The sequence below is a fragment of the Dermacentor variabilis genome, chromosome 3 (assembly GCF_050947875.1).
Source record: "Dermacentor variabilis isolate Ectoservices chromosome 3, ASM5094787v1, whole genome shotgun sequence".
Classification (NCBI taxonomy): Eukaryota; Metazoa; Arthropoda; class Arachnida; order Ixodida; family Ixodidae; genus Dermacentor; species Dermacentor variabilis.
In genome coordinates, this window is record NC_134570.1 from 41,757,283 (window position 1) to 41,778,749 (window position 21,467).

Below are 21,467 nucleotides of genomic sequence, written 5' to 3' on the forward strand. Positions count from 1 at the left end.
TCTATAGAATATTTCTATCGAGTTTTTTAGAGATGCTAAAGGCAAATTTCTATAGAATATTTCTATCGAGTTGCTTTAGAGATGCTAAAGGCAAATTTCTATAGAATATTTCTATCGAGTTGCTTTAGAGACGCTAAAGACAAAATTCTATAGAATATTTCTATGCAGTTGCTTTCGAGTACCTACAAGCAAATGCCTATAAAAGCTAGGCCGATATGTGTAAAGAACTTGCAATTTACCAAAGTTCTACTGTAGGCAATAAGGACTACAGTAAATGCAGTGGCAAAATAATTGGTGCTACAACCACAAAGTATTCAGTTTGTAATGTTTATTGCACTTCAGACTAGATACATACTTCACATATGTGACATACACGCTTCAGACTAGAACTTGCAACACACAAACTGTAGCTGCCAACATGCTTCTCAGGTCAAGCTGGTGGTGCAAACACGCGAAACATGAGGTAAAAGAATCAGTGGCAGACTTGATTACAGTTGACACCTGGCAATAACAGGCTTGACTAGGACAAGAAACCATACCATTAAAACTGCAAAAGGAGTGCCTGTTCCAGCAGTGCACATTGAACGGTTGGATACTAAAGCCTGAAAATAGACTGATATGAATGTGCACTGCAATGTTGTGTCAGCCTGACGAAACGACACAGCATTTTAGTTTGTTTAAGTGCAAAAATAACACTGGCAGTCGCTGCGAAAATGTGGCAAATAATGGCTTTCACAGATAAGTACACCATATACTGAAACCACACAGCATATTAGTCTATGTTTATGTGTAAAATTAGCACTGGCAGGCCCTGCAAAAATGTGGCAAACAGTGGTTTTCATAGAGCAGTACAGCATATATCGTACAAAGTTTAAAAGCTTGTATTTCATTGTAAGGGAAACAATTTTGAGATCAGAGCCAATATTCTAATTAGGGTGAGAAATACAAACCAGACCGACACACGCAATGACTAAAAAAGAGATTTAGCTCAGGAGCTCCTATGTAATGCACATAAACAGTAAAATAGTTTTTCTCGGCAACTATGGAATCAAATTTGATGAGGTTTGATACATTTAAAAATGTTTAAATCATAGTTTTACATTAAAACCATCCATATTTATTAAAATTTGCTGAAAATAGCAAAACTTGAAGGAAAAGGACTTAGTTTGCAACTGTAAAAAAATAAAGAACTAGCACAAGTTCGTTAATTCTGTAAATTTTCCTACTCAAATACATCCAAAATACAGAAATACTTTTGAGACAACCACAGCACTAATTGGAAGTTGGTGGCATTTGAGAATTCAACTTGTTGCAGGAAGAACTATTTGGCAGGTTTAAGAAAAATAACACCACGAAGCTTACTAATCCCCGTCTCTGTGCCAGAAAGAGAGATCACAGTTCTGCAGACTCCATCTGCTATGTCTAAAGTCAACAAACTTTATATATGAATTTACAGCTTACATGAAATTGTTGCAATGTTTGAGAGTTTCGCACATCTACTCATAAATTAGTGATTGTATATTAGAGCAGCATATGGTATCTCTAATTTGCCAGATTAAATTATGGTATTAGGTCCAACAGAAATGTGATCTCATTTTTTAGTTATGAGTAAGATTTGTTAACCTTACTGCTCTGTTTCTTCAAAATTTGCAGTTTTCATGAATTCGTATCAAAAGCAGACTAGTTGTCTGAAAATGTTTTATCATGGTACTGTGCTACGTGAATTATGCTTTTTCAAATAACATGTTTACTTTGATGCAATGATATTTATTTTATCTGATTCCTTGCTGAAAAACTGCACAGTATTCACGAGATATGAATAAATAAATATTAAGTGAATAAGTAAACAAATAAATATTGCGGTTTGTCTTATCATTCCACCACCAGCATGACCTGTATGGAGCTTTGGCTACTGCTCACATGTTGCAAGTTCATTCTTACATGATCGCCTGCTATTTCACTTCCCAGGAAAGGAGCGAGGAAAGGCAAGTTTTTGACCTCATTTGGTCCGTCTAGTAACGGCGACGCTGGAGCCTGGAAAATACAATTGAAATTAATTTTCAAAAGGTGTAATGAACATTCAGCCATAATGTATTAGCAGGCACAAACATGCCACAAATATCTATATAGTTGTAGCATTATGCTAAGTTTCATTTCAGTATTTCAGAAAAAAATTATAACAGAAAAGTGGCAGAACACCCCACCTCCCCACCACTCTGCCAAACAGCGGCAGTTCTTTTGAGAATCATTTTTGACAATATCTTTACTTTCCCAAGATACTGTGACATCAGCACTGGGCCAATGTGCCTGGCAGTAGAATATCATTGCTGATGACAAAAAGCATCTCCAAACGACAACAACCTAGTCACACATTAATCTCATCTTGCAATGACAACACATTCCCCATTTATAAGATAAGCAAGCAGGAACACCCATGAGCTAAGAGTCCTATACAGACGTCACACTGTGCATAGGAAAGAAATTTTTTGAAAAGAAGGGAATGACCTACTGGCTTCTATTGCTGAGCGGTAGACAAAATTAATATTCCATCCGCTGTTTGGATGTGTATGGATATGTATGTGCTATGCTTAATATGCCAATAATAAATTTCTCACATGGAGCTTCAGCAATCATGATGATGCATGTAAGTATCCATTGCATGGGGAACAATAATGTTTTAAGTTGTTTTCGCAAATTATGATGGATAACTGCCAATTAGTGGTATTTGGAACACAGTCGCAGTGTCACTGTCAGATACAATGGACACAGTATATTCGTGCTTTTTGAGTTATTGAAACAATTAGTTTCTAATCTAGTACAGGTATGTACACTGATATGTATCCTAAATGCAATGATAAGACTTCCTAATTGCAATTGAAAAGTTAATTCAGTTTTAATTAAAAAGGGTCCTTCTTGCAACATGGCATGTGAAAAACAGAAAACAAAAATTATACTAATCATGTCTCTTTGAAAATTGATTGCATAACTGCTCTGTAGGTCAAGCAGAAAATTTAACAAGAAATAACGTGCCTAAAACTAGTTGCAACAAACAAATTTGTTCCTACGAAGGTTGCAGACAATTCAGTAAACAGATTGTGACCCAGTCTTTTTATGTGGCATTCCTCAGCGAATTTGTTGGTCAATTGGTTGCCGCAGCTGAACAAAACAGATGAACAGTCTAAATCTGGCGTGCAGCCCCAGTCCCATCGGTGCATGGTTAAGTGGGACGAACATACTGATCCGGGGAGTGAATTATGGTGCTGTCTTAGGCACGTGTTGAGGCACCGGCCAATCTGCTGCATGTACATTTGACCAAATATACACATGATCACAAGAATAGACTACACTACCTCTGACAGACACAAGACAAATTTAGTGGTATCTAAGCAAGCCTTTCTTGTCGGGGGTGCCTATATGCACAGCAGTGTGCAAGAGAATTGAGAAAGGCAAGCAGGCAAGGGAGGCTTGCTCGGTGAAAGATACCACCAAAATTGGCGTGTGTGTCACAGGCAGCGTACTGTATCCCTTTCACATGTGGTCAAGTGTACATAGGGCAAACTGGCCGGTATTGTATGTGTATAAGAGACCACCATATTTCATTCAAAGGACCAGCATGGTCATCCAACTTGGCCGCACATTTCCACAACGGGGCTTCATGTTGGATTACAATCATTCATCTGTTTTCATCCACTGTAATAATTGACAAGTGAAATCGATGAGGCATACCACATATATAGTAAGACATGTGGGTGAGCCGCCATTTTTAATGCAACAAACAAAAAAGGCATCCTGTGTAGGTCACAAGGTATCCATATTAGTCTGTGCCTATGTACTACTGAAGTAAATGCAGCATAGTAAATACTGACCATCATATTAATTTTCAAGAAATTAAAGCTCACCAAATGTGTATTTCGCAGTGGCTGTTACTAAGGGAACAGAGAAGTAACTGTAAAGATATCAATGATAAACAAAGGTGTGCACACTACGTGCTTAGACCTGTGACATATTTAGTACACTACACTTCGAATTCCTACATGCACAGAAAACTGCACGAGATTGTAGCACAAACAGAAAAAAAATTATGCAAATAAGGGGTACAGCATAGGAAATAGTTTTCAAAGAATAAAACCACAATAAAAAGTCATAAATACACTACGTACAAAGCAAAAATTATATTTAACTTGCAGGTAAGCAACTTACGCAAAAGAAATACTAAACATCAGTAAAGGTTAGGTATAGTTTTATACAGAACACAATAATGTGGGCATAATGGCTATGCACACAAATAGGTAGCAAGTTCAATAAGGTTGCATAAATATTTAGTCTCTTTAGTAAGCTGCAGTATGGAATGTGTTGACAAAATTCACCATGAATGACACCAAGCCCCCTTTTTGGAACACATACATTTCATACACACCTGACATGACCATCCAGATCACACGCCATGCTGCTCCAGCCATATGTCCACAGGGTCTGCATTTCTGGAGGCTCCTCGATCTTGTAGTTTATGTTGTGGGTCACGGCCTCGCCACTACAAAATGAGGTCTATGTTAGCTTATAGCAGTGGCACAATAAAGCTGTGATATCGTGAAAACATGCAATCAGCACCTAAAAGGGTCAAGAAAACAATGTCTGCACTAATGTGGAAAGAGAGCAAATGCTTGAAATTATCGAATGTCATGACAATAGGGACCTCTACATCAAATAAAGTTTTGGACGCGCCGCAGCAGCACATTACAATCTAATCTTAATGTTTTTTCCATTACTTAGTATAGGCAACGTTCCCCTGTCATGTTTAGTTAAGTCAGTTATGTCAACACATCTTGTCTTGGAAATAAAGCTGTACTAGCAGCAAGCTGTGATTGGCTTACATTTTTTCCCTAGAACTGTTCGTTAGCCAAAAACCTCGTAAGCAGAGATTGTGCACAACGTCGAAGCATTTATAAGTGAGGAAACGTCATTGAAGAAAGAATCGATGAAGAGGTAGACGGGTCGTTACTATGCAACTTTAGCAGACAGGCGGGAGCTCACGCACAGCTGCACAAGGTGAACACGATTTCCGAAACTTTTCTCAGCGGAAGCAAACGCTTATCAGGATTATCAATTCCGCACTGTGGCAATAGAGTTGCGTACACAATTTTTACAACCAGCGCGTAGCAAGTATCAGCACAGGGTTCACTGTTGACGTGGGTGTTCCACTTGCTACGTTCGCAAGGCACTCTATACACACACGGGAAGCACACACAACACGGATGAACGCACGTGTAGTTGGCGAGCACGATTACTTACCGTTTCAACAGTACGGCGAGGTCGAAAGGCGCTCTCCAAGTTTCCAGTGATGCGTCTGCGATGTTACTTGCAGCAAACAAGCCGCTGGGTAGTGGACGAGCTGAGGCACGCTAATAATACGCATTACTTCTTTGCGCCGTCCACCAAGCTTTCCACGACAACTAGCGGAGACAAAGGGAACGCACTCCACGGCATGAAAATCGTTGGTCCACATTTAGCTGGCGCGCCACGCATACGGCGTGCTTACAGCGAGACTCAAGCCATCTTCTGGCACTTTCGTGCTCGCGAACTACGTCTCATTTCATTACAGCAAACCTAATAACACACGATCAAACAAACACATCGATGCAGCTCGCACAACAACCGTTGAAGACGGAGCAATTACAACACGCCGTACCTTCGTATTCTACCTGTCGCGTTGAATACGAAAATACCGGCGCTGCCAGCGCCGTCTGTATAATAGTGCGGCTGTTGTGGCCTCCGTGATTCCTACAATAATATCCACTACAGCAGGTTTTGTGCCGTTTTGGGCCGAACTACATACATATGTTGCTAGACAAGAAGAAGCACTGACATGCTCATATTGTTTGCTATAGTTTAGGGCAGAAATAAATTACATGCAGTATTCTTGCTTTTGAATCGCTTATGCCACATGTAGTCAGCAAAAAGCATGGCCTTCAAGATCCGGACAATTTACCCTGCGTAAGCTATTGCTGGGGTGTGATTTTAACGATTTCAACCTCGGTCACTGGCCTTAAAACCCTAACTGACTTTATGCGCAGCCGTTACCTGCACTACATGCGCCCTCACTTCGTTTCTCATTGAAGTAACTTCCTGCTGTCGTTTAAATGTAGCCCAGAAACTGTCCACACAACCTCCGAGGTACACATGTGCAGTGTGTGATGTTTCCGTGCGCTTGTGTCCGTCGCACAGCAACATAATTTATATACGATGATTTTTAATTTTACCCGTGAGGCACAGGTTACGCTTATGTGTTCCCTATCTTGCTTTCGTGGCGATGTGCTTATCATGCGCGGATCGCGCTCATGTGGTCCGTTACTTATCAAGATTCCCTGAAAAAAAAAAATCGTTTCTGCAGCGTGCATTTGTCGCATTTGAGTGGTGTGTGCCAGAAATGTGCGGCGGCGTTCGATGTGTTTCCGACCCAAGTGCTGCAGTCACTGCATGCCAGCAAATAGATATGACGCGATTGCTAAGGCGCAGTTTTGATTAGTGTTTCTTGGTATACATCTTTGTGATTTACCTGCATATGCGATATAAACCACAATGCGCGCTTCCCTTATATTTCTTTGGTTTCCCTAATTTCGATTAGTGTGATGTTTGCCTTCGTCAATGACTGTCTTTTTAACGATGCTCTTACTTCATAGTAAAAAACCTCGGAAATGCCGATTGCAAGAACCAGCGTCTTCCAGTGCCTTGCAGTGTGAAATCAGCGCGTTGTTATTATTATTTTTTTTAAGCACTGGATCGCACTGGGTACGCTGGCGCTCGCTGGGACTCACTCGAGACCAGTGAGAACGCTGGATAAGAGCTGGGCAATGCTGGGTCACACTGGAAGAGACGGTCGCATTGGAAACTGCGCTGGTTGTGTTTGTGCCGCGCTGGCTCCAGTACGCAAGGACGAGCGCTGCTGAATATTAAATGCTTTATACAATTTCATCACTTCATACTAGTCTCTTGTCCTAAATAACGCTATATCTTAGGGTCATAGAACTATTTCGTGTCGCAGCATGGAATAAAGGTGCGTGAGCTGCCTTGTATATTCCTGCACATGTGACAATGAAAATCACTTTCGTTTTTTGCATTTTGCCTTTTGACAAGGCGGATAGCTAAATTCTTGAACGAAACCATGCAAACGCAGAGGACGCCGCTTTTTTAGTAGTTCGCACGTAACATATGATTGGGAGTTATCGCCATTGTCGCAGTGTTGTGGAGTGGACATGAAATCCAGAAGTCGTTCAGACGCGCTCGAACAGACCCCGAGTTCGAAGCCTACCGCTGCTTGATATTATCGCACCGATAACAAGGCTGAGGCGATTCGTGCGCTTCCACTTTCCCTATTGTACTAAAAAGAGTTCTGAGGCTCAAATACACACATTTTAGCTTTCGCCAGCTACCCGCGCCGAGATCAGTCCCCACCGAAGCTTAGGCATAGCGTATCCGCCGAGTCCGTCTGCACGCTATCGGCGCGTCTAACCTCAAGAATCAAGGAGTCTAACAAGGATAAATTACTTTATATTTCAGATTTCGCATCGGTGCTTTTAAATAAACAATTTTTTCATGTCTACAGTGCCAGCACAAGAAGTGAGGAGCGCCGATGTGACGCGTCATAAACGCAGGTATATGTGCTGTCGCCGAAGGCTCCCAGCACTAGCCTGCGCTTCTCTGACGAATATATATGACTAGACAGACGTGTAGACTGAAAGACATCACTGAACTAAGAAAACATAGCATACCCCTCGCGTGAAGAACAAGAAACGGCTATCGAAATCGGCAGTAACAGCCCATTCATGCAGCGTCCCGGGTCGGTGGTTAATTTAGGACTTTTTTCGAAGTTAAAATACCAATCGCAAGTGAAAGTCGATGTTACCCTTATGAAAATGGATTTAGAGTTCCTTTAGAACTCCTAATGAGTTCCTATGGAGTCAAAAGGGACTCTATAGGAACTCGCGATCTATAGAGTCGTCTGCATAGAATCTCTATAAGAAGTCTATAGAAACCTTTCTATAGAAACAAGTCATTTCACACACAATAGATGTGCAATAGAGGGTGTATTGACGTCCTATGTACTGAATTCTATAAAGTAATTTTTATAGAATGTCTTTAAAACTTCTAACGCGACCTGTCTATAGAATGGCTCTCCATTCGTTCTCTATAAATGTTCTATAGAGAGTGTATTGATATCATATGTACTAAATTCTATAAAATAATGTCTATAGAAAGTTTTTAACACTTCTAATGCGGCTTTTCTATAGAATGACTCTCCATTCACGCTCTATAAGCAGTCTATAGAGGGTTTATTGTCAGCATATGCACAATATTCTATAAAATAATGTCTATAGAAAGTTTTTAACACTTCTAATGCGGCTTGTCTATAGACCGACTCTCCATTCACCCTCCATAAATGTTCTATAGAGGTCGTATTGACATTTTATGTACCAAATTCTATAGAAAATTTTTTATTGAACGTTTTCAGAAACGTTCTATAGAGGTCGTATTAACATCTTATGTGCCAAATTCTACAGAAAAAATCTTTATAGAACCTTTTCAGAACTTCTAATGCGGCCTGTCTATAGAATGGCTCTACATCCACCATAATAATTCTATGGAGGTCGTGTTGACATCTTATGCACCAAATTCTATAGAAAAATTCATAGAACGTTTTCGGAACTTCTAATGCGGCCTGTCTCTAGACTGGCTCTCCATTCCCGTTCTAAAAATGTGCCATCATATGGCATATGTACTGAGTTCTATAAAGGAACGTTTATAGGACATTAAAGAAGCTAAAGTGCGGCCTGTCTAAGAACGGCTCTATATTTTCACTCTATAAACAGTACCCAGTATCCAGTGCATCGCCGGATTATGGGTACAGTGCCGCGCGCTGGATGCATGGGGCGCTGGGCAAGCGCGGCGTACTGGGAGGCGCTGGTTACTGGCGCGAAAAACAGCTCTAGCGCGTTAAATACGCGGTGCACCTAGACACCGTATGCATTTTTTGAATAGAGAAAGCAACAGAGAGCGTTTTAGTGCAATGAAAAACGAAAAAAAGAACATGTAAAAACAGAAGTGCTCTGACCAAGATTCGACCGTCGCACCTGCATATCCCCAGCCTGGATCACTACCGCTACGCCACGCCAGCATACGAACACGGCGGATAATTTAGCATACCAAAATCGAGAAGCACTTTTAGCTTCACGGAGAGAAGTCTTGCACAGACGTGGTAGATGCGCTATAGCCCAGCAACTAAAGCTCACGCCTGTACCACAAAGAAAAATTTGCTTTGCGTATTCAATAGTGTGCTCGGAAGTGCCATAACATCGACTTTCACTTGCGATTGGTATTTTAACTTCGAAAAAAGTCCTAAATGAACCACCGACCCGGGACGCTGCATGAATGGGCTGTTACTGCCGATTTCGATAGCCGTTTCTTGTTCTTCACGCGAGGGGTATGCTATGTTTTCTTAGTTCAGTGATGTCTTTCAGTCTACACGTCTGTCTAGTCATATATATTCGTCAGAGAAGCGCAGGCTAGTGCTGGGAGCCTTCGGTGACAGCACATATACCTGCGTTTATGACGCGTCACATCGGCGCTCCTCACTTCTTGTGCTGGCACTGTAGGCATGAAAAAATTGTTTATTTAAAAGCACCGATGCGAAATCTGAAATATAAAGTAATTTATCCTTGTTAGACTCCTTGATTCTTGAGGTTAGACGCGCCGATAGCGTGCAGACGGACTCGGCGGATACGCTATGCCTAAGCTTCGGTGGGGACTGATCTCGGCGCGGGTAGCTGGCGAAAGCTAAAATGTGTGTATTTGAGCCTCAGAACTCTTTTTAGTACAATAGGGAAAGTGGAAGCGCACGAATCGCCTCAGCCTTGTTATCGGTGCGATAATATCAAGCAGCGGTAGGCTTCGAACTCGGGGTCTGTTCGAGCGCGTCTGAACGACTTCTGGATTTCATGTCCACTCCACAACACTGCGACAATGGCGATAACTCCCAATCATATGTTACATGCGAAATACTAAAAAAGCGGCGTCCTCTGCGTTTGCATGGTTTCGTTCAAGAATTTAGCTATCCGCCTTGTCAAAAGGCAAAATGCAAAAAACAAAAGTGATTTTCATTGTCACATGTGCAGGAATAAACAAGGCAGCTCACGCACCTTTATTCCATGCTGCGACACGAAATAGTTCTATGACCCTAAGATATAGCGTTATTTAGGACAAGAGACTAGTATGAAGTGATGAAATTGTATAAAGCATTTAATATTCAGCAGCGCTCGTCCTTGCGTACTGGAACCAGCGCGGCACAAACACAACCAGCGCAGTTTCCAATGCGACCGTCTCTTCCAGTGTGACCCAGCTCTTATCCAGCGTTCTCACTGGTCTCGAGTGAGTCCCAGCGAGCGCCAGCGTACCCAGTGCAATCCAGTGCTTCAAAAAAAAACAAAAAAATAACGCGCTGATTTCACACTGGAAGGCACTGGAAGACGCTGTTTCTTGCAATCGGCATTTCCGAGGTTTTTTACTATGAAGTAAGAGTATCGTTAAAAAGACACTCATTGACGAAGGCAAACATCACACTAATCGAAATTAGGAAAACCAAAGAAATATAACGGAAGCGCGCATTGTGGTTTATATCGCATATGCAGGTAAATCACAAAGATGTATACAAAAAAAAACTAAGCAAAACTGCGCCTTAGCAATCGCGTCATATCTATTTGCTGGCATGCAGTGACTGCAGCACTTGGGGCGGAAACACATCGAACGCCGCCGCACATTTCTGGCACACACCACTCAAATGCGACAAATGCACGCTGCAGAAACGATTTTTTTTTTTCAAGGAATCTTGAAAAGTCACGGACCACATGAGCGCGATCCGCGCATGATAAGCACATCGCCACGAAAGCAAGATGGGGAACACATAAGCGTAACCTGTGCCTCACGGGTCAAATTAAAAATCATCGTATATAAATTATGTTGTTGTGCGACGGACACAAGCGCACGGAAACATCACACACTGCACATGTGTACCTCCGAGGTTGTGTGGACAATTTCTGGGCTACATTTAAACGACAGCAGGAAGTTACTTCAATGAGAAACGAAGTGAGGGCGCATGTAGTGCAGGTAACGGCTGCGCATAAAGTCAGTTAGGGTTTTAAGGCCAGTGACCGAGGTTGAAATCGTTAAAATCACACCCCAGCAATAGCTTACGCAGGGTAAATTGTCCGGATCTTGAAGGCCATGCTTTTTGATGACTTCATGTGGCATAAGCGATTCAAAAGCAAGAAGACTGCATGTAATTTATTTCTGCCCCAAACTATAGCACACAATATGAGCATGTCAATGTTTCTTCTTGTCTAGCAACATATGTATGTAGTTCGGCCCAAAACGGCACAAAACCTGCTGTAATGGGTATTATTGTAGGAATCACGGAGGCCACAACAGCCGCACTATTATACAGACGGCACTGGCAGCGCCGGTATTTTCGTATTCAACGCGACAGACAGAATACGAAGATACGGCGTGTTGTAATTGCTCCGTCTTCAACTGTTGTTGTGCGAGCTGCATCGATGTGTTCGTTTGATCGTGTGTTATTAGGTTTGCTGTAATGAAATGAGACGTAGTTCGCGAGCACGAAAGTGCCAGAAGATGGCTTGAGTCTCGCTGTAAGCACGCCGTATGCGTGGCGCGCCATCTAAATGTAAACCAACGATTTTCATGCCGTGGAGTGCGTTTCCTTTGTCTCCGCTGGTTGTCGTGGAAAGCTTGGTGGACGGCGCAAAGAAGTAATGCGTATTATTAGCGTGCCTCAGCTCGTCCACTACCCAGCAGCTTGTTTGCTGCAAGTAACATCGCAGACGCATCACTGGAAACTTGGAGAGCGCCTTTCGACCTCGCCGTACTGTTGAAACGGTAAGCAATCGTGCTCGCCAACTACACGTGCGTTCATCCGTGTTGTGTGTGCTTCCCGTGTGTGTATAGAGTGCCTTGCGAACGTAGCAAGTGGAACACCCACGTCAACAGTGAACCCTGTGCTGATACTTGCTACGCGCTGGTTGTAAAAATTGTGTACGCAACTCTATTGCCACAGTGCGGAATTGATAATCCTGATAAGCGTTTGCTTCCGCTGAGAAAAGTTTCGGAAATCGTGTTCACCTTGTGCAGCTGTGCGTGAGCTCCCGCCTGTCTGTTAAAGTTGCATAGTAACGACCCGTCTACCTCTTCATCGATTCTTTCTTCAATGACGTTTCCTCACATAAATGCTTCGACGTTGTGCACAATCTCTGCTTACGAGGTTTTTGGCTAACGAACAGTTCTAGGGAAAAAATGTAAGCCAATCACAGCTTGCTACTAGTACAGCTTTATTTCCAAGACAAGATGTGTTGTCATAACTGACTTAACTAAACATGACAGGGGAACGTTGCCTATACTAAGTAATGGAAAAAACATTAAGATTAGATTGTAATCTGCTGCTGCGGCGCGTCCAAAACTTTATTTGATGTAGAGGTCCCTATTGTCATGACATTCGATAATTTCAAGCATTTGCTCTCTTTCCACATTAGTGCAGACATTGTTTTCATGACCCTTTTAGGTGCTGATTGCATGTTATCACGATATCACAGCTTTATTGTGCCACTGCTATAAGCTAACATAGACCTCATTTTGTAGTGGCGAGGCCGTGACCCACAACATAAACTACAAGATCGAGGAGCCCCCAGAAATGCAGACCCTGTGGATATATGGCTGCAGCAGCATGGCGTGTGATCTGGATGGTCATGTCAGGTGTGTATGAAATGTATGTGTTCCAAAAAGGGGGCTTGGTGTCATTCATCGTGAATTTTGTCAACACATTCCATACTGCAGCTTACTAAAGAGACTAAATATTTATGCAACCTTATTGAACTTGCTACCTATTTGTGTGCATAGCCATTATGCCCACATTATTGTGTTCTGTATAAAACTATACCTAACCTTTCCTGATGTTTAGTATTTCTTTTGCGTAAGTTGCTTACCTGCAAGTTAAATATAATTTTTGCTTTGTACGTAGTGTATTTATGACTTTTTATTGTGGTTTTATTCTTTGAAAACTATTTCCTATGCTGTACCCCTTATTTGCATAATTTTTTTTCTGTTTGTGCTACAATCTCGTGCAGTTTTCTGTGCATGTAGGAATTCGAAGTGTAGTGGACTAAATATGTCACAGGTCTAAGCACGTAGTGCGCACACCTTTTTTTATCATTGATATCTTTACTGTTACTTCTCTGTTCCCTTATTAACAGCCACTGCGAAATACACATTTGGTGAGCTTTAATTTCTTGAAAATTAATATGATGGTCAGTATTTACTATGCTGCATTTACTTCAGTAGTACATAGGCACAGACTGATATAGATACCTTGTGACCTACACAGGATGCCTTTTTTGTTTGTTGCATTAAAAATGGCGGCTCACCCACATGTCTTACTATATATGTGGTATGCCTCATCGATTTCACTTGTCAATTTTTACAGTGGATGAAAACAGATGAACGATTGTAATCCAACATGAAGCCCCGTTGTGGAAATGTACGGCCGAGTTGGATGACCATACTGGTCTTTTGAATGAAATATGGTGGTCTCTTATACACATACGGTACCGGCCAGTTTGCCCTATGTACACTTGACCACATGTGAAACGGATACAGTACGCTGCCTGTGACACACACACCAATTTTGGTGGTATCTTTCACCGAGCAAGCCTCCCTTGCCTGCTTGCCTTTCTCAATTCTCTTGCACACTGCTGTGCATATAGGCACCCCGACAAGAAAGGCTTGCTTAGATACCACTAAATTTGTCTTGTGTCTGTCAGAGGTAGTGTAGTCTATTCTTGTGATCATGTGTATATTTGGTCAAATGTACATGCAGCAGATTGCCTAAGACGTGCCTAAGACAGCACCATAATTCACTCCCCGGATCAGTATGTTCGTCCCACTTGACCATGCACCGATGGGACTGGGGCTGCACGCCAGATTTAGACTGTTCATCTGTTTTGTTCAGCTGCGGCAACCAATTGACCAACAAATTCGCTGAGGAATGCCACATAAAAAGACTGGGTCACAATCTGTTTACTGAATTGTCTGCAACCTTCGTAGGAACAAATTTGTTTGTTGCAACTAGTTTTAGGCACGTTATTTCTTGTTAAATTTTCTGCTTGACCTACAGAGCAGTTATGCAATCAATTTTCAAAGAGACATGATTAGTATAATTTTTGTTTTCTGTTTTTCACATGCCATGTTGCAAGAAGGACCCTTTTTAATTAAAACTGAATTAACTTTTCAATTGCAATTGAGAAGTCTTATCATTGCGTTTAGGATACATATCAGTGTACATACCTGTACTAGATTAGAAACTAATTATTTCAATAACTCAAAAAGCACGAATATACTGTGTCCATTGTATCTGACAGTGACACTGCGACTGTGTTCCAAATACCACTAATTGGCAGTTATCCGTCATAATTTGCGAAAACAACTTAAAACATTATTGTTCCCCATACAATGGATACTTACATGCATCATCATGATTGCTCAAGCTCCATGTGAGAAATTTATTATTGGCATATTAAGCATAGTACATACCAACTATGGCTAACAGCGGATGGAATATTAATTTTGTCTACCGCTCAGCAATAGAAGCCAGTAGGTCATTCCCTTCTTTTCAAAAAATTTGTTTCCTATGCACAGTGTGACGTCTGTATAGGACTCTTAGCTCATGGGTGTTCCTGCTTGCTTATCTTATAAATGGGGAATGTGTTGTCATCGCAAGATGAGATTAATGTGTGACTAGGCTGTTGTCGTTTGGAGATGCTTTTTGTCATCAGCAATGATATTCTACTGCCAGGCACATTGGCCCAGTGCTGATGTCACAGTATCTTGGGAAAGTAAAGATATTGTCAAAAATGATTCTCAAAAGAACTGCCACTGTTTGGCAGAGTGGTGGGGAGGTGGGGTGTTCTGCCACTTTTCTGTTATAATTTTTTTCTAAAATACTGAAATGAAACTTAGCATAATGCTACAACTATATAGATATTTGTGGCATGTTTGTGCCTGCTAATACATTATGGCTGAATGTTCATTACACCTTTTGAAAATTAATTTCAATTGTATTTTCCAGGCTCCAGCGTCGCCGTTACTAGACGGACCAAATGAGGCCAAAAACTAGCCTTTCCTCGCTCCTTTCCTGGGAAGTGAAATAGCAGGTGATCATGTAAGAATGAACTTGCAACATGTGAGCAGTAGCCAAAGCTCCATACAGGTCATGCTGGTGGTGGAATGATAAGACAAACCGCAATATTTATTTGTTTACTTATTCACTTAATATTTATTTATTCATATCTCGTGAATACTGTGCAGTTTTTCAGCACGGAATCAGATAAAATAAAGAAATATCATTGCGTCAAAGTAAACATGTTATTTGAAAAAGCATAATTCACGTAGCACAGTACCATGATAAAACATTTTCAGACAACTAGTCTGCTTTTGATACGAATTCATGAAAACTGCAAATTTTGAAGAAACAGAGCAGTAAGGTTAACAAATCTTACTCATAACTAAAAAATGAGATCACATTTCTGTTGGACCTAATACCATAATTTAATCTGGCAAATTAGAGATACCATATGCTGCTCTAATATACAATCACTAATTTATGAGTAGATGTGCGAAACTGTCAAACATTGCAACAATTTCATGTAAGCTGTAAATTCATATATAAAGTTTGTTGACTTTAGACATAGCAGATGGAGTCTGCAGAACTGTGATACCTCTTTCTGGCACAGAGACGGGGATTAGTAAGCTTCGTGGTGTTATTTTTCTTAAACCTGCCAAATAGTTCTTCCTGCAACAAGTTGAATTCTCAAATGCCACAAACTTCAGATTAGTGCTGTGGTTGTCTCAAAAGTATTTCTGTATTTTGGATGTATTTGAGTAGGAAAATTTACAGAACTAACGAACTTGTGCTAGTTCTTCTTTATTTTTTTACAGTTGCAAACTAAGTCCTTTTCCTTCAAGTTTTGCTATTTTCAGCAAATTTTAATAAATATTGATGGTTTTAATGTAAAACTATGATTTAAACATTTTTAAATGTATCAAACCTCATCAAAATTGATTCCATAGTTGCCGAGAAAAATTATTTTACTGTTTATGTGCATTACATAAGAGCTCCTGAGCTAACTCTCTTTTTTAGTCATTGCGTGTGTCGGTCTGGTTTGTATTTCTCACCCTAATTAGAATATTGGCTCTGATCTCAAAATTGTTTCCCTTACAACGAAATACAAGCTTTTAAACTTTGTACGATATATGCTGTACTGCTCTATGAAAACCACTGTTTGCCACATTTTTGCAGGGCCTGCCAGTGCTAATTTTACACATAAACATAGACTAATATGCTCTGTGGTTTCGATATATGGTGTACTTATCTGTGAAAGCCATTATTTGCCACATTTTCGCAGCGACTGCCAGTGTTATTTTTGCACTTAAACAAACTAAAATGCTGTGTCGTTTCATCAGGCTGACACAACATTGCAGTGCACATTCATATCAGTCTATTTTCAGGCTTTAGTATCCAACCGTTCAATGTGCACTGCTGGAACAGGCACTCCTTTTGCAGTTTTAATGGTATGGTTTCTTGTCCTAGTCAAGCCTGTTATTGCCAGGTGTCAACTGTAATCAAGTCTGCCACTGATTCTTTTACCTCATGTTTCGCGTGTTTGCACCACCAGCTTGACCTGAGAAGCATGTTGGCAGCTACAGTTTGTGTGTTGCAAGTTCTAGTCTGAAGCGTGTATGTCACATATATGAAGTATGTATCTAGTCTGAAGTGCAATAAACATTTCAAACTGAACACTTTGTGGTTGTAGCACCAATTATTTTGCCACTGCATTTACTGTAGTCCTTATTGCCTACAGTAGAACTTTGGTAAATTGCAAGTTCTTTACACATATCGGCCTAGCTTTTATAGGCATTTGCTTGTAGGTACTCGAAAGCAACTGCATAGAAATATTCTATAGAATTTTGTCTTTAGCGTCTCTAAAGCAACTCGATAGAAATATTCTATAGAAATTTGCCTTTAGCATCTCTAAAGCAACTCGATAGAAATATTCTATAGAAATTTGCCTTTAGCATCTCTAAAAAAACTCGATAGAAATATTCTATAGAAATTTGTCTTTAGCATCTCTAAAGAAACTCGATAGAAATATTCTATAGAAATTTGTCTTTAGCATCTCTAAAGAAACTCGATAGAAATATTCTATAGAAATTTGTCTTTAGCATCTTTAAAGCAACTCGATAGAAATGTTCTATAGAAATGCGTCTTTAGAGTTCCTATAAGAATGCGGTGGCCAAATAACTTTTGAAACTCTATAGGAAAATTCTATAGGCAATCAAAATAAACACAATAGAGTTCTATAGAGAACATTCAAAAGACTTTCTAAAAAAACACATTAAAAATTTTTGTAAGGGTATGGCACTTCCGAGCACACTATTGAATACGGAAAGCAAATTTTTCTTTGTGGTACAGGCGTGAGTTTTAGTTGCTGGGCGATAGCGCATCTACCACGTCTGTGCAAGACTTCTCTCTGTGAAACTAAAAGTGCTTCTCGATTTCGGTATGCTAAATTATCCGCCTGTGTTCGTATGCTGGCGTGGCGTAGCGGTAGTGATCCGGGCTGGGGATCTGCAGGTGCGACGATCGAATCCTGGTCAGAGCACTTCTGCTTTTACATATTCTTTTTTTCGTTTTTCATTGCACTAAAACGCTCTCTGTTGCTTTCTCTATTCAAAAAATACATACGGTGTCTAGGCACCGCGTATTTAACGCGCTAGAGCTGTTTTTCGCACCAGTAACCAGCGCCTCCCAGTACGCCACGCTTGCCCAGCGCCCCATGCATCCAGCGCGCGGCACTGGACCCATAATCCGGTGATGCACTGGATACTGGGTACTGTTTATAGAGTGAAAATATAGATCCGTTCTTAGACAGGCCGCACTTTAGCTTGTTTAATGTCCTATAAACGTTCCTTTATAGAACTCAGTACATATGCCATATGATGGCACATTTTTAGAACGGGAATGGAGAGCCAGTCTAGAGACAGGCCGCATTAGAAGTTCCGAAAACGTTCTATAAATTTTTCTATAGAATTTGGTGCATAAGATGTCAACACGACCTCTATAGAATTATTATGGTGGATGTAGAGCCATTCTATAGACAGGCCACATTAGAAGTTCTGAAAAGGTTCTATAAACATTTTTTTCTGTAGAATTTGGCACATAATATGTTAATACGACCTCTATAGAACGTTTCTGAAAACGTTCAATAAAAATTTTTCTATAGAATTTGGTACATAAAATGTCAATACGACTTCTATAGAACATTTATGGAGGGTGAATGGAGAGTCGGTCTATAGACAAGCCGCATTAGAAGTGTTAAAAACTTTCTATAGACATTATTTTATAGAATATTGTACATATGATGACAATAAACCCTCTATAGACTGCTTATAGAGCGTGAATGGAGAGTCAGTCTATAGAAAAGCCGCATTAGAAGTGTTAAAAACTTTCTATAGACATTATTTTATAGAATTTAGTACATATGATATCAATACACTCTCTATAGAACATTTATAGAGAACGAATGGAGAGCCATTCTATAGACAGGTCGCGTTAGAAGTTTTAAAGACATTCTATAAAAATTACTTTATAGAATTCAGTACATAGGACGTCAATACACCCTCTATTGCACATCTATTGTGTGTGAAATGACTTGTTTCTATAGAAAGGTTTCTATAGGCTTCTTATAGAGATTCTATGCAGACGACTCTATAGATCGCGAGTTCCTATAGAGTCCCTTTTGACTCCATAGGAACTCATTAGGAGTTCTAAAGGAACTCTAAATCCATTTTCATAAGGGGAACTTGGTGCAGTCCCATAGGATGTGCGTGAGGGTGGCCCTCTCCCGCTGTCACACACGGCACACTATACTCACAAATAATTTCGGGCACAGATAACTCATTAACAATGGGGTGGGTATGGAACCAGTTTGCAATTGTCTGAACAGCACCGCCGCCGCTCGGCTCAGCACCGGGTGCGCGGGTAGGAAAGTCCTTCGAGCCAGACGGTGAAACTGTGCAAGTTCGTTGAACGTCGTCATGCGGTCCTTGGCACTACACCACGTTGGACGGTCGGTTGCAGCGGCGCGGTTGGTTAGCGCTCGCGCCACTGCGTGTACCGTCTCGTTGTGGTTATCGTGCTTCTCTGACGCAGGTTTGCCCGCGTGCGCCGGGAACCACTTGATTCTAACATACCTATTCCCTCACTGCACGTCAGCCGAGCACAGAACGCGCACAACCTCACCACGCACTTTGAAACTCGCGGCTCATTTAATTGAGCATCGCAACACTTCGTGCATGTAGCTTGGGCTGAGGGTTTTAACGAGCGCGACCGAATCGGTCGACGTCATGCTCTGTGGTCTGTGAACCCTTCCCCCCCCCCCCCCCCCCCCGCAAGAGCAATGCAGACTCTGGCACGCGTGCCTCTGTACTCTTGCGCCGCATTTCCGACAGGAGCATCTCACTCATCCCGGTGAAAACGCCTGTAGGGTCGACTCCCACTGGGGTTGTTTTTTACTTAATTCTTATGCGTTAGTACTAGGAGTGCCAAAGTAGAAAAATGTGCATGTCTATGACGAGAGTAAAGCCGGTTACGTGGTAGAGTCGTGTATACATATTGAGAGCATGCCTAGATTCAGTAGTTGGATAGGCACTTGTAGGTTGAGGACGCACGTAAGAAAAGAACGGCGATTTATTTCATACGTTTCGGCCGGGGTCCGGTGTGACGAAGGCTCCCTGAGGAAGGACGGAATATACATATATATATACATACATATATATATATATATATATATATATATATATATATATATATATATATATATATATATATATATATATATATTGCAATCTCCATCAAAAATGATGATCTGCTTCGGACCACGGTCACTTGCACTTCTCCACGAGGCAGGACGGGGACTGCAGTCGCTAGTTCTTTGAACAAACCCCGAGACTCACGAATGACTCACCGCGAGTTGTGAAAATTGTCAAACTGAAAACTGCAAATTCTGAAGGTTGGGCCTTCGCTTGCAACAGGATGATCAGAAAGATTAACTGCCTCATTTAGTCCACACTCTCGGACGTGTCGTTCTAGCTGGAGTGTTGCGGAGTACACTGGGGCATTTTCGTTTTATGCGAAGGCGTCAAATGGCTGATTGTGCGAAAAGGCCGCCGTCTGTCGTCTCTAGCAGCGAAACGGCGGGGAAATTCTCGCTGGCTGTGACCCCACGTGACGAGCGCGCCTGGACGCAGCAGAGCGAGTGAAAGGGAGCATCCTGCTGGTGCATTGGCTGGTCACGTGCTGCGTGAGGGGCAAGGGCCTTGACGCGACGCCACGTCACGCTCTCTCTCGCGCTTGGAAGCCTGTGTCATCCGTACGTTTCTTGTTCGCGCAAACTTTCGCCTGCGTTCCAACTTCGCCTCGGTGAGGCCACATCAAAAGGCACCAAGCGCCACAACGCTGCCCGCGAGTTCTTTACCCTAAAGACCGCTTAGCAGCGTTCAATTGGACATTCATGCTTTCGCGTTCATAACTACTGAGAAGTGCTTAGGGGTCCTCAGATTTTTGTTAAGCGAATTTTTGTTAGCATTACCAAGGTCATTTGATCATCACTCGCGCGCTTTGGTGTTCGTTTCTTCCAACCGCTTTCTGACTTTGCAGGCGCACACTGACTTCAAAGCGACGCGCTCTCACGACTCACGAAAACCATCCTGGAAATCATGTATATAATACACGTTTCCGATGGTTGGTTTCGAGCCGTGTTCCAGAAACTCACGAGGGACGCTCTATTTGGCCATGGACGCACGCTTAAAGATTATAAGTAAATAAGAAGTGGCTAAAACAGTATTACATGCTTGTCTCGTGGAAACCAGCCCTTTAAGAGACTTGGCGAGTTAGCTCCGTTGCATAGCAAGTGAGCGCGCCCATTTTTTATTTGACGACGAATAGCGGAAGTACGGAGGTAGGACAAAAAAAGTTAGGGCTGAGCGTTGCGTCACGTTGCCAGCCTTGGCAAGCGAACGCTTCGTGAAGCCCATGAATTTGTTCAGTGGTGGCCCAACGCGTAACCTCTTGTGTCGCGATCACAGAGCAAGAATTGAGATTCGCTGAGACGTTTGCTTCCCAGCAGCTATGCCAGTAGTTTTTATTCGGTGCGCGCTTGTTCGGCTGCAATTCCGTGCTTCTGTTTGCAGAGCGGGAACATTAGAACTAACGGCGCACTTTGATGTGCGATCACGTGTTAGGCCGACAGGTTTGGCTTCAATCGCGTTGCGCGAAGCTCTCTTCTAACTTTGCT

At 41.7% G+C, this 21,467-nt stretch overlaps 2 long non-coding RNA genes across 3 annotated transcripts; one reads left to right on the top strand and one right to left on the bottom strand.

Moving 5' to 3' along the window:
• Positions 1-324: 324 nt before the first annotated feature.
• Positions 325-5,692, bottom strand: LOC142575455 (uncharacterized). 2 transcript variants are annotated; one of them, XR_012826649.1, is made up of 3 exons: positions 5,290-5,692; positions 4,405-4,531; positions 325-2,034 (listed from the first exon to the last, which is right to left on the bottom strand). It is a non-coding gene; the product is annotated as an uncharacterized LOC142575455 (long non-coding RNA). The 2 variants fall into 2 exon arrangements; XR_012826648.1 differs by having other exon boundaries at positions 4,418-4,531; positions 5,290-5,691.
• Positions 5,693-11,583: 5,891 nt separating this feature from the next.
• LOC142575456 (uncharacterized) lies at positions 11,584-16,909 on the top strand. The gene is made up of 3 exons (XR_012826650.1): positions 11,584-11,943; positions 12,700-12,813; positions 15,182-16,909. It is a non-coding gene; the product is annotated as an uncharacterized LOC142575456 (long non-coding RNA).
• Positions 16,910-21,467: the final 4,558 nt, after the last annotated feature.